The sequence below is a fragment of the Zonotrichia albicollis genome, chromosome 3, assembly GCF_047830755.1.
Source record: "Zonotrichia albicollis isolate bZonAlb1 chromosome 3, bZonAlb1.hap1, whole genome shotgun sequence".
NCBI lineage: Eukaryota > Metazoa > Chordata > Aves > Passeriformes > Passerellidae > Zonotrichia > Zonotrichia albicollis.
This window is the reverse complement of record NC_133821.1, coordinates 47755513-47768449: the sequence shown is the minus strand read 5'-3', so window position 1 is coordinate 47768449 and position 12937 is coordinate 47755513. Positions and strand designations below refer to the sequence as shown.

The following is a 12937-nucleotide window of genomic DNA, read 5'->3' as shown; positions in this document are numbered from 1 at the left end:
TCCCAAGGTGGTTCAATTCACCACACCTCTGTTCAGAGAGGAGCAGACACTCTCTGCAGAACAGATGGACCTTGTGCTCCAAAGCAGAAATGGATATAGGTAATATCCAGAAATAGAAGAAGGCACTAATTCTGCTCATCACACTATTCACAAGTCTCTCTTTGAAGGAGCTTGCTGTCAAGTCCACATTAAGACTACCCTGCAGAAGCTCAATTTTAGCCTGGAGCTACAGCAGGAGGCAGCTCTTCAGCTATTTTAATTAGCACTGTAATACAAGAGGAAACTTAAACTCCTGGTTCGTTTTATCCTTTCCACCTCTCATCAGTAATGCTCCTTAACATTTACAGTCCTCTCTCTACCAGTCTGTCACCTGCAGTAGGTTCAATCCTACTGTCTTCTAGCTATTACCCACTGTTGTTCCAGTAGGATTTCTAAGGTCACTGACAATAACAGCTTCACTGGATTGGCTTACAAGGGCCACAAGGCACACACTGACAAAACACACACAAACTCTTTCTTCACAGGGACACCATGTCCTGGTTACAGCTGGGACAGAGTTAATTGTCTTCCTGGTAGCAGGTACAGTGCTGTGCTTGGGATTTGGGATGAGAATGATGATGGTAACACACTTTGGTTTAGGTGTTGCTATGCAGTGCTTACTCTAACTCAGGGAATTTTCAGTTTCTTGTGCCAGTGACAAGGTGCATGAGAAGCTGGGAGGAAGCACAGTCAGGACAGCTGACCAAGCTCAGAGGGAGCACAGTCAGGACAGCTGACTCAAACCAAGCAAAGGAATATTCCATACTTAATGGCATCATACATGCCATAATGCTCAGTACATAAACTGAGGGGAGCTGCTGGGAAGGGCCAACTCCTGCTTGGGAAGAGGCTGGGCATTGGTCAGCAGGTGGTGACCAATTGCATTGTGCATCCCTTGTTTTTCTTGGGTTTTATTCCTCTCTCCCTCTCTCCATTACAACCTCTCGCCATTATAATTGTTATTATATTTTACTTTATTTGAATTATTAAACAGCTCTAATCCCAACCCACAAGTTTTACTCTTTTCCAGTTCTCTCCCCCATCCCCCTGGGGACAGAGGGGAGAGTGACCAAGTGGCTGCGTGGTACTTGGCTGTCAGCTGGGATTAACCACAACAGTGCCAGAGTGCAGCTGCACAGGCAGCACACAAGCCTGACTCCAGCTGACTTTAGCAGAGAGCATCCCTCAGTGTAAAATCCACTTGCAGGGTAGCTCTGTTCCCTGGGTGATCTGAGAAAGGCAAAACCTTTCCCACACACCACAAACAGATGCCATCTCACACGGAATTGCTTAAGACAGTTCTGTGGGCCCTGTACAGAATAAACAGCCACTTGGCATGCACACAAAACCACACCACCACCCCTGAGCGTTGCTTTATCTTCAGTAACAAGACAGAGGTCCCTGGCACAGAAAGGAAGGTTCAAACAGGAATTCTTTGGACAAAAAGGGCAAGAACAAGAGCAATAAAAAAAGGCAACATTTGTAGTCACCTAGTGTCTTCCTCATATTTGCAAGTCCCTTGAGGCCTGAGGTAGCCAACACTTTGGTTCTAAGATGCACACAACTTCTGCCTGCTTGTAGTTGCAGCAGCCGAACACTCCCTGCAGAGGCAGAGGACTTGCAGGCTTTTCTTCATCATCACCTTTTCTTGTGTTGCCTGTTCTGACCTTACAAAACAGCCTTCTTACCAGTGCTGAGTGCCCCCTCCTCAAGAGAAATACGGTGATTATGATGCAGATGCAGTTTCTTATTTCAGGTACTGTATCACCCTTCCAGCTTTTCCTCTTAACAGCAGCATTTCTTTAGCACTGCTTTTTATTGAGAAAGGGAAACTTGCAATAATGAAAAAATACATTCCATAACACAATCACAGTCACATTTGTTTCTAATGCAACACCACAGAAAGATTTTTTTGTGACTAACAGAGTCAGCACGCTCCAAAAACTTGCAGGTACAATACCCACAAGTAACAAAACCATTTGTCCTGTGACACATATCTGATCACCACAGTTAACCTGGAACATTGCTCTCTGTGGGCCAACCCATATTCTGCATGCCTATCCAATACAGGATACTGGCACATCCTGCTTTAGGAGGTATCAGTATTTCCTGACTAGCTCCATGAAAAGCAAACACAAGAGAGTTCTAGTTGCCTTCCTGTGCTTATGGACAGAGGAAACCTTAGATTTCAGAAGTCTCAAACCAGACTACCTGAGAAGCTGCTGCAGAAAGCCTGGCCAAGACAACTAACCAGGGAGATGGACAATGCCATAACTGCACCAAGGGATGTCTGTCCAGAACAGGAAAACAAGCTGTGTGAAATTAAAAACAGCACCTGTAGACTGCTGGTGCCAAGCACAATAGAAAAGGACTGCAAGGTTATTAAAGGGCTCTTTAACATTTAATGAGAGAAATCTTTTCATTCAGAGAAGGCATCTCAAAAGAATGTTCAGATCCATTCTACTGCTGGCTATGTTGAAGCTCATTTTAAAATAAAAGGATGACAGCTCCAAGTGCAGACTCACATCTCAGTTCTGCCTGTATGTTAATGCTCAGGATTCAGAGCTGAGTAATAGCATTATAGTGACTCTTGGATTAAAATAGAATTTCAGGAGGATTATTGCTCATTCCTGCTTTTCCATACCAATTAACCTTGACTGTTAGGCAGAAACCTCTGTTCTCTGCATGGGAACAATTCCAAGAGCTATCAAGAAAAAGGGATCAGGCTAGCTGTTGGACAACAGTCCATGTAACAAGCCCTACTTAACACCTAACACATTTCCAAAGAAAATGAAATCCCTGGACTCCAGTCATACATAGTTCCTGTTGAAGGGAAATACCACAGGACATATAATGTATCAGTCATATCCACTGCACCATGCAGAATTCTCTTTAAAATTATCACAATCACATTTTTCTTACAGTCCTGCTCTCTCCTTCCACAATACAAAGATCTCAGTCCCCATAATTCAGTTGCACTCCACACCCTTAAATGTGCATTTTATTATGTACTCTCTGCTGTGTTAAGAGTAGCTCAGCTTCCCTAATTCTTTTATAGAAGCCAGGACTGGTCAACATTGACCAAGAAACGCTAGCATCACTAACATGTAACTGGAATAGAATGCAACAGCTGATTAACATCTGAACAGGAACAGGACAGGAAGCAAAGGACCAGAATTCAATCCCCAGAAGGAATGTTAATGGAGAATAAAAATACCCAGGGGAGATTTTGACCAGGAAATGAGCACCAGCTTTTTGATACATATAAAGCATAGAACCACCATTAATGGCTACACCTGAAATTGCACAAGAACCAGCTCAGCAGAAGGTCATTTACCAAGCTACCTTTAGCACAGACAGCTACACCAAGGGCTAATGACAGCTTCTCATTCAGAACTGCTGACACACCAGAAGCGTGTTTAGTTTGTTCAGTGATCCTTACAACTCTCACAAGGTACTTCAGGCTACAAACTTTTAGAGTCTCTTCATCTTAGCACCTTGGGCTTCATGTTCTTCCTCACTCTGTCTTCTTTCCTGTTCTTTTAAGATCTCCCATGAGAAGACTTCTGGAGTATATTGCCCAGAAATTTAAAGAAATATCAGAACATTAGATAAAAACTCATGGAGATTAGGAGAACTCTCAAAAGTTTCTGGAAGTGACTGGACCCAGCTAGAAAAAGTAAATCTTGATACTCTAATGACATGTATCTGGATAAAGCTGATACTTCACATGAGGGAAATTTGGGAGTCAGGGCCTTAAACTTTCTCCAACACAAGCAAGGGAATAGCTACCACAAGCAAAGATTTGAAGAGAAGTGGAAGAGGGGGATTTTTGTCAAAAATCATCATGCAGGAATTCCTTTCCCAGACCTCTGTCATATCCTGTGCTATGCAGGAGGGGAAGAAGAGGGGGGAAATTCATACATTGCCTTCCCAGAGCATAAAATCATAAGGCATTTAATTAGGATAAGGCAGAAGCAGCTTAAATTTTTCAGCTACTGAAAGGCAGATTCTCAGCCCCTGTAAGTATTCCCTGAGTCTCACACAACCCCAGCAATATCAGCAGTGCTCTTGTTTCAAACTTTGGTTCAGAAGCTCTGGGCAAACGGCAATCTCCATCTCTGCAGTGCCAGGAACTGAATGTCACTGAGCTGCCCCTCTAGCACAGATACAGTAATGCCAGAGAATGCTGCATTGCTGGAGCATTCAACGCTCCACTTGCCACAATCCTCTCTCCAAAACGTGCCCTCTGTCCGAGGCTCTCAGTGATGCACAGATGGCTGACACACTATGCACTATCTACACAGTGGGACAATGGAGCAGAGCACATTATTTGCATTATTTACAGAGGACAGATGGACAAGTTGCTACAGTGACCTAGCCGACAGAGCATCTGCAATGCTGAGGAGGCACTAAGTCCAACCCTAATGCTTGCAGGTGCTGACAAAAACAAATTCAAAAAATAAAATGGCTGTTTACAGCAGTCAGCTTTATTCTGAAATGCTATCACCACAACCACGCTCACAGAGTAATTCACACGCCAGTTTTGTTCCCACAGAGCCTTTACCAGCAAGCAGAACACAAGAAGTATTGACTAGATTTATCCTTTGCAACCAGAAAGAGAACTGACATCTGCAGTACTTACTTATTCCTTGGCCATAAGTTCTGCATGTGTATAAGTAAGTCACCACATATAGCAGGTGGCACATATTGTTGGGAGACAGACCAGGAAAGAAACAGCATCAAAATTGGGTGACGTTTATTTCAAGCTATGGATGAAGAAAAATAGCAAAATTCAGCTCAAACATGCTCAGCTATCTGAGTTTTTTCAAGCATTAAACATTTGTGCCAGGTTTTAAGATGTTGCTTTTGCTGACTGAACAGACAGGACACCAACCACATTGCAGGTACTTTCATTGGTAGGCAGAGGACAAAACTTAACATTACAGGGGTCTCACATCTGCTCTAGACAGAAAAAGGCCTCACTTACAAGGAGGACCAACCTACTTTAATTGAACACTACAGCTAAGAATGAGCGAGCTGTACAAAGGCTACAATGATCAGTTCCCCCATCCTCCACCAACATGCACCACAACAGGCTCTTTCATTCCATGATCACATGGCTGCAGCCAAACATGACACACTGTTCAGCAAGTAATAAAAAGGATCAGCTTTTTCCCCAAGGTCTTGTCTACATATACACTGTACTAAATTAAATTGACTTAGAAAATAATATAAAGCAGTATAACGCTCCTGGGCAAATGTTCTTAATTCAGTTTAAGAGCACTTTACATTGAAACAACTTAAGTTAAATAGACAGATACAAGACACAAACTAAATTAAGGATGCCTATACAGGAATGCTGCACTAATATAATCACAGCTGTCTCTAATCTGATTAAGTTAAATCAGTACAACATCCCTGCAATGGCAAAATCCTTACTGATATTGACGTTAACCCTTTTTTGCACTTTTCTACTCCCACAGGTTTTGTTGGTTTTGTGTTTGGTTTGAGGTTTTTTCTTCCAAAACCCCCTAAACCCACAACAGTGTGGCCTCTCTCACAATCAAAATAAGCTAACTACACTATACAAGGTATATTAAGACACTAAAGGTATTGACATATAAATGTCTTGAAAGTTTTATTAATCCTATGCCAAATAAACATCATAACAATGCTCAGACCGGTGCAACTTAATATTTTCTCTACTTTCCCCAAGCGAGATGGAAAAGGTGATCACAAATGCTCACACTGCACACTGTTTTCCATACTCCCACACAGCTTCTGCTTGCTGATGTCCAGCATCCCTGGGCAGTTCTGGGAAGCCAATGGTGCCCACTTGCCCATTCCTGAGGGTATGGCTCACCAACAGTTCACCTGAGCCAACTGGAGTATGGAGTCAGAGCACGTTATCCAGCTGCCCCAGGCACAGTCTCACTACTGACCCTCTTCTACCAACATGTTCTCCTCTGAACTGTGGGGCAAGCACAGACACAAACCAAATCCCAGGTCACACACCTAACATGCTACAAACTCACACTCTAACATCATCTCTCATCTCCTCAGTTCCCACAGCGTTTCCCCAGGAAACGTATCTGTCAAAATTAAATTTCAACAATTCTAAAATTAGTAGTGTTCTTTCCATTCCTCATTAAAAACTATTCGAACTCTTCCCCCTGGATACCAAAATTAAATTTATCTTCATTCTCTTGGCACTCTTTCACCTCTACCTGCTTTTTCAATTGTGTCTCTTTGAGCTTACCAGTCCCTTCACATCCATACCAGCAACACAATCATTTCTCTCTCTCCTCAGGGCCACCTTCCACTGCTGCCTCTGAGCTACTATGTGCAGAACTAACTTCCTCTTCAGTGCAAATTTTCCAAGTTCAGCACAGAAAGACATCACCAAGAACCTCTCAGAACCCCTTGAGGAGAACTAAATCCCTCAGTGGCCTTCAGAAACTAAATTGTGCCCCAACTTTGAAAAAAGTGGTGAACTGTCACGTGAGTACAGAGGGCAGCCCTGAAATCAACCTGAACTGTAAGTTATTTTCTTTTTTTTCTTTTTTGAAAGAGCTGTTTTGAAGCCCAGACCACATGGCATCAAAGATTGTAGGTACACAAAAGTTTGGCTGCTAACCTACACATTTTTGGTTTTATAAGATTTAAACTTCAATTCTCAAAGGGTCTCAGATATATTTTTGCAATAAACTGGTCTTAAGTCTCAGCTTCACACTGGTGTAACTATACAGTTATGTGGAGCCACACCAAGTCTAGGATTCACTGTCACCATAAACACATGCAAAGAAGATAGGAACAATTTCCTTTCCACAAGTGAGTAGGGGAATTGAGGCACTAGGACAAAAAAACAGTCTGCTGCACTGTTTTTTCATTAAGTTGCAAAGTTAAAGAAAAACATACTCAGCTGTCATAAGAAAGATCTGCAAAAAAAAAAAAAATCAGCAAGACAGTCTTATTTCTTGCACCTAAAACAAGAATGATCTGGGATAGAAAACAGAGAGGAAAGTGTGCATGAGCTAAACACCTACCTGACAGCAAATGAGTTGAATAGCTGCAATTCTTTATAAGAACAAATAAAGCAGCAGCCCTGATCCAGTAGTAGAACAATATTTGCACTATACTCAATTTTTTCTGCTGCTGGGGTTTAATCCCAGCAAGAATGGTTTTGGTTTAATTAGCTTTTCCCTAGCAGATGGTTAGATATGAGAGGCAGAGAATGGTACAGGCTTAACTGTTGGATGATTGTGCAGCTGCATCTGTAGCTGAACAGTTAAGCATGTCCAGGGGTCCAGCTGCAGCTTGCACGACACAGGCCATCTCTGCCATTAGCCAAATGTCAGCTTCCTTTTTTTCCAGATTATGTATCAGTAAGAGGCACATGCAAAGGCAGGCAAACAAATTATATGCAGCTTCACCACCATCCTCTTTCTCAGACAAAATCCTCAAATCTTCATTATCTGGAAGTCCCTCTTTCTTTGATGACAGAAGCACATTCAAAATCATTGCCATGGGAACTCGAGACATCCTCTGTGCTATTCATCAGAGAAGATCTAGCACAGAAATATTTTATGATCTCTGTGGCACTGAATGCACACAGAAGTCAGCATAATGAAGTGGAACCAGTGACACCAGTGCTGTGTGAGGACAGCAGTGGGGTGCTCTTCAACCAAGCTGCCTGAACCTTGCACCACCTACAATGAGCAATAACTTGCTGTAAGCTGGCAGGGAAAAGCAGAGCAGCACTGAGAGATGCAAAGTGATGTCTGAGGAGGAAAACTATCCAGCCAAAGGGATGAAAGAGAAAAGGGGTCATCACAGCCCTTTCCCAAAGCTGATTATATCCTGGCCCTTTCTCTTCCCAGAGGTTACAAGCGGTATTGCTACTGACTCCTTGGCAAAGCAGGATTCCTACCAGGCACAGAGATCTCCCACTTAACCCATGTCACAGCCACTGTGTACTTTGGAGGCTAAAACAAGTCTTCCACATGGACTTCCACTCAGCCTCTGTATCCAGGCACAATGCTGAGTGTTAGAGCATCCACTCCTGTACACACTGGCAGTAGTCATCTCAACAGGCCACAAAGGCAAACAAGGAGATGGTTTTCAAATCCATGCTTTTGGCCTAGCAGATGCAGAGCCTGAGCCAGGGGCAGGAACAGGCACAAAACTTGTCTCAACTCTGTCAACAATACAGCAGCATGGCTCCTGAAGCAGCATGTAACCCTGGAGCTTCTTGTCTCTTTTTGGTGTGGTCCTGTAGTTAATCTGCCTCAGTTTGCCTCATTTGTTTGGTTTGGGTTTTTTGGTTTTGGTTGGGTTTTTTAAATGATTCTCTTAGTCTTCAGCATCACTGAATTACTGAGAGATTTCATTCTGAGTTCAGTCACAGAAATATAACATGGCTTAATCCAGCTTAGGAAAAACAAACAGATCCACCCATCTATCTTTCCCTGATGACCTGTGTAAAGCACGCAACTGACTGCAGCTCCTCTCTTCCTGCTCCCCTGGGCTCCTGTCACTCCTTTCAACAGCAGGATCCCAGCCACAGCAGAGGGGACTCACACCTCCAGCCCCTGCCCTGCACAGGGAAGCTGCCTGTCCCCAGCAGCCATGGCCTGCACTGCTTGTCCCTCTGTACATACTGCAGTGTACCTTCCTAGTTCACCTTCCTCCCTTGGAGGGGGATAACCACAGATTCCCCACTTGTCACCAAGCTGGGTTGCTTCAGCTCTTCCCTCAGACACAACTTCTCTTTGTGACAGATAAGTCAGAGAGAGTTCCCATTAACTGCCTCCCTCCACATCTGTCATCATTGCTAGCACCAGCACTGCTCTTCAGCTGGAGCTAATTATGAGCATCAATTGTCTCAAGGGGCAATTGCAGCAAAGGCCCATCACTTCAGTTTTACCACTAGGTCAGCCTCTCCACATCCCCTGCCTGGCATTACTCTTGTAAAACTGAAATGCCTTTACCACTGTTGTCCTTTGGGACAGCATAGGTTCATTTAAGATTCTAAGGTTAAGGAAAACCACTCCTTTTTAGTAATGTTAAACACACAATATCCTCCCCTAGCCAGGGCTCCCTCCTGTAGATCCTCCATAAGTAAACTCTACGCAGCTCTTCAGAGAGCAAGCAGGGAATGAGAAACAGTTGAGCTACAAGTGAAATCACCTACCCCCAAAGGGGCTCTAACTGAGGACTAATAAACCCCAGATAGGTTAAAGACAGCAAACCACCACATTCCAGGTACCTTTTTTTTGTCAAGTGTCAGACAAGAACCCAGAGAGCCAGCAGCTCACTGCTAATCTAAGGGCAAAGGCCATGGAGGAATGCCAGCACACAGCCAGGCAGATGTTGCACAGACAAGGTGTTTGCTCACTTGTGAGCTGTTCACTCACGCCTCGGCTTCGTGCAGCTGCACGAGCGCGGCTCTGCTGCTCCGTGACTCTGGACTAAGGAATGTCTCAACTGGACAAACACCGCATCTGCTGCCGGCTCAAGGTGCCCAGGATCAGAGCAATTCCCAGTTTTACCGCCCAGCCGCAGCAGTGCCTTCTGCCCTCTGTTCCACCAGGGGGAGATGTAGAGAGTTACGGCTCTAGCCTGAGGAACACGCTGCCCGGATTCAGGAGCACAGAGGCCCGCATTCCTACAGCCTTGAAGTCCGGAGCAGGGAAGCCAAAACAGGGACTTAGTGACTTTCTCTCACAACATATTAAAACTCACTGACAGGATGGAAAAAGGCCAATAATCATCTGTACTTCCTCCTTGGCCAACATCACATCTATTTCATTTTTGCTCCCTCACTCCTTTCCTGGCAACTGGAAAGTGTCAGCAGAAGCAGTATGTAAACAAGAGATCCATCTCTGAAGCCATAGCTCGTATTGCATGACAAAGCTGAAACAGGCAGTATGGCAATGATTATACACACTTAAATGTTCTATCAGTAACTTGATTTTTGACTTACTTATATTTTGCTACCACCTCCTGTTGCTGCAGGGCTTATTGTCTGTCCAGTCTGTTACTACAGAACAGAGGAAGGAAAATGAAGATACAGACAACACACTCTCTCAGCATCCAAGCCCTAATAGTCACATATGGAGTCAGCGGTAACTAGTTTGAAATGCAATGCACAGTTTACATGAAACCAAAAGAGAAGAGAGCCCAATGTGAATAATTTCCAACTGTTTCACAACGCTATGAGCCTTGGAACAAGTAACATTCCCTTAAACACCTATCACTGAGATCCTGCTCTGAAAAGTGACACAGCCTTCTGGAGAGAGGGTGGCATGGACCTCTTTGCAGTGAGCTCTGCAGTGACTCATGGGGTCAGTGTGGCGACAGATAAAAAGCCAAAACTAAGCTATACAGCCAGAGAACTTCTGAGAGCAAATTCTTTCATTCCTGCTACTACTGAAGGATGGCAGTAGGGAGGTCTTCTGCAGAAGACTAACAGGCTACTAGAAATCACCAAAAGGGAAACTGCAGAAGATCCAAGCAAATGGGGTAATGAACAGTCCAGGGTTTACCCAGAACACAGAAGATGATCTGCTAGTACTTCCACAAGCCTCTGTGCCAGGCAAATGAAAGACTTGCAGAGAAGACAAGGATGGCTTGCATAGCAGACTAGTGACTATTTCTCAAAACAGATATCATGTCAAGGATCCCAAAATAACAGCTACATCCTGATCTGCCATCCTCCAGCAAACTTCCTGTCCTCAGTTCTTGGGGTACCAGCTAGAAAAAGAAAGATTTTCCAGAAGAAGTTGGAACAGAACCTTTACCCAGTGACTGGGGGAAGCACTCCTACCCGGGTTAAATCCCAGAGCCATTCCATCTCCAGGCAGACATCTCGTGCACTGAGCAGAGAGCTGCATAGCACAAACCACTCAATCATCTACTGATTGCCAAGAGCACACTGGCTGCAGGGGGGACCAACGAACCTTAATTGGCCTTATCGGTGTAAATTAAACCCTACAACACACCCAAGCAAACAGTCAGTTCCTTTGGAGAAGCAGGCATGAGTTATTTTGCTGCAGCTATAAAGGAAACATTGCTGCTAGGACATGCCCCTGGAGTGACTGTGCCGCTCAGCTCTTCCAGTGCATTCCTGGGGTTGTTTAGCATGGATTCAGCTCCAGCTTTTCCACAAGCAAAAAGTCTGAACCCTGAATGCCATCTGCAAACACAGCCAGACTCCACCTCCTGCATGCCTGCAGGCCACCAGGTGTGGCCAGGAATGGCACAAGCTACACACAAAATGCACCTTTGATGTGGAGCTGAAAGCATGTAGCCACGGGGCATGAACAGCACGCCGCCCGCCGCCGCGCTGACTCCCACTGCAGGAATGCGGCTGCAACCACAGGCCAAGGAAGGCAAACACATTGCATTCCTCATCAGGCAGAGGAGGAAAACAAGTAGCAAGCCCACACACCCGCCCTGCTGACACCCGCCATGCTCCCTCCCACACTGCCTGCACGGCCGCTGTCAGCACCCCAAGGACAGCTTCAGCCCCGAATTCATTTGTGTGAGGGTCAAGCTCTGCAGGCAATTTCTCGAGCCAGTGGGACAAGAGAAACAGAGCAAGGCAGGAGCGCTCTCAGTTGGGCATGCAAGGCACAGGGAGAACTGCTGTCACCCGGGCTGGAAAGCAGCCACAGTCCAGGGCAGAAACAGCTCTGAGCACTAGCCTGGGAAGGGAAGTTCCCCGACTCTTCCTCTAAGACAAGGGACAAATATAACACTGAGACCTCTTGAGCTGAGGGGGCAGGGCTGAATAAGAAGTTGACTTTGGGCAAAAGGAATGCTTGGAAGGATCCAGGTCTTTTTCTACCCCTAGAAAACCATCCTACCTTAAGTCAAGGAGCTCTTCTGGGATGGAGGCACTTCCTCATTACCCCAAAATCCTTCTGTAAATGCTTGTCTCCATTGCCCACAGACACAGATTTGACCTTCACTGTACAACATTCTTCCACTACAGCACTGACACCGGGTCATTTCAGTGATCAAGAGAAGAAAAACTTAATGTACAAATACCCAAGACATCAGGTAATCTCTTATCTCAGAACCTCATCATTTTAGAGCTGCAAAGAGCTCTAGTCAGAAAAAAAATTATTCCTCCTTCATGTGGCACTCCTACAAGTTGTAAAGCTTTCCAAAGAATTCACATTCTCAAATATGGTTACTCTGAAGGATGCCTCAGATGTGAAACTGTCAGCAGAATTCTCAAGACTATATTGTGAACTCCCCATACTGTGAATCTGCACTTACTCTGTGCAACACAACTAAACAACCCACTCTTGAAAACCTTAAAAATCCATCCCAGTTCTAAGTCTGAAACTCAATAGCCAGTGCTCTCCCAGCACCAAACAGGAAAACCAACACTCTCAAGAGCACTGCAGCAGAAATATATCTGACTTGAACCTAACTGACACAAAACAGTGTCAGGAAATTCAGAGGGAACCAATTAAGGGCTGAAACACTGTAACCTCTAGGGAACCTCAAAGGGGAAAGGTCAATGTAGCCAGAAGCTCCAGGGACATACCCATGCATCTAACAGGCTGCTGGAGCAGGGATGATTTATAAGGCTTGCGGCCCAGCTGCTCCACACCCCACATGTGCATTTCAAGGCCCTCACAGAGGCAAATGATCTGATATTAAGTAACAAGACCAGACCAGACTGAGGTCCAGTAGACTTTCTCAGGCCTGTTGAAATTCAAGGCCTCAGGCTACCTGTTCCCTTCATAAGCTGCAATAGCTCCAGTACTTGGAAGAATGAGGCATAGAAGGCCAAATTTACCAATAGATTTATATCCAAAGATATAAATAGAAGCCTGGCAGGATTTACAGATTAGGTGTGTAAATCACAGCATGCAGG

General features: G+C 44.7%; 1 protein-coding gene across 6 annotated transcripts in view; it reads right to left on the bottom strand.

Moving 5' to 3' along the window:
* Positions 1-12937, bottom strand: part of TJAP1 (tight junction associated protein 1) — a 40120-nt gene that overhangs the window by 17796 nt on the left and 9387 nt on the right. The gene's annotated exons all lie outside the window — the stretch shown is intronic.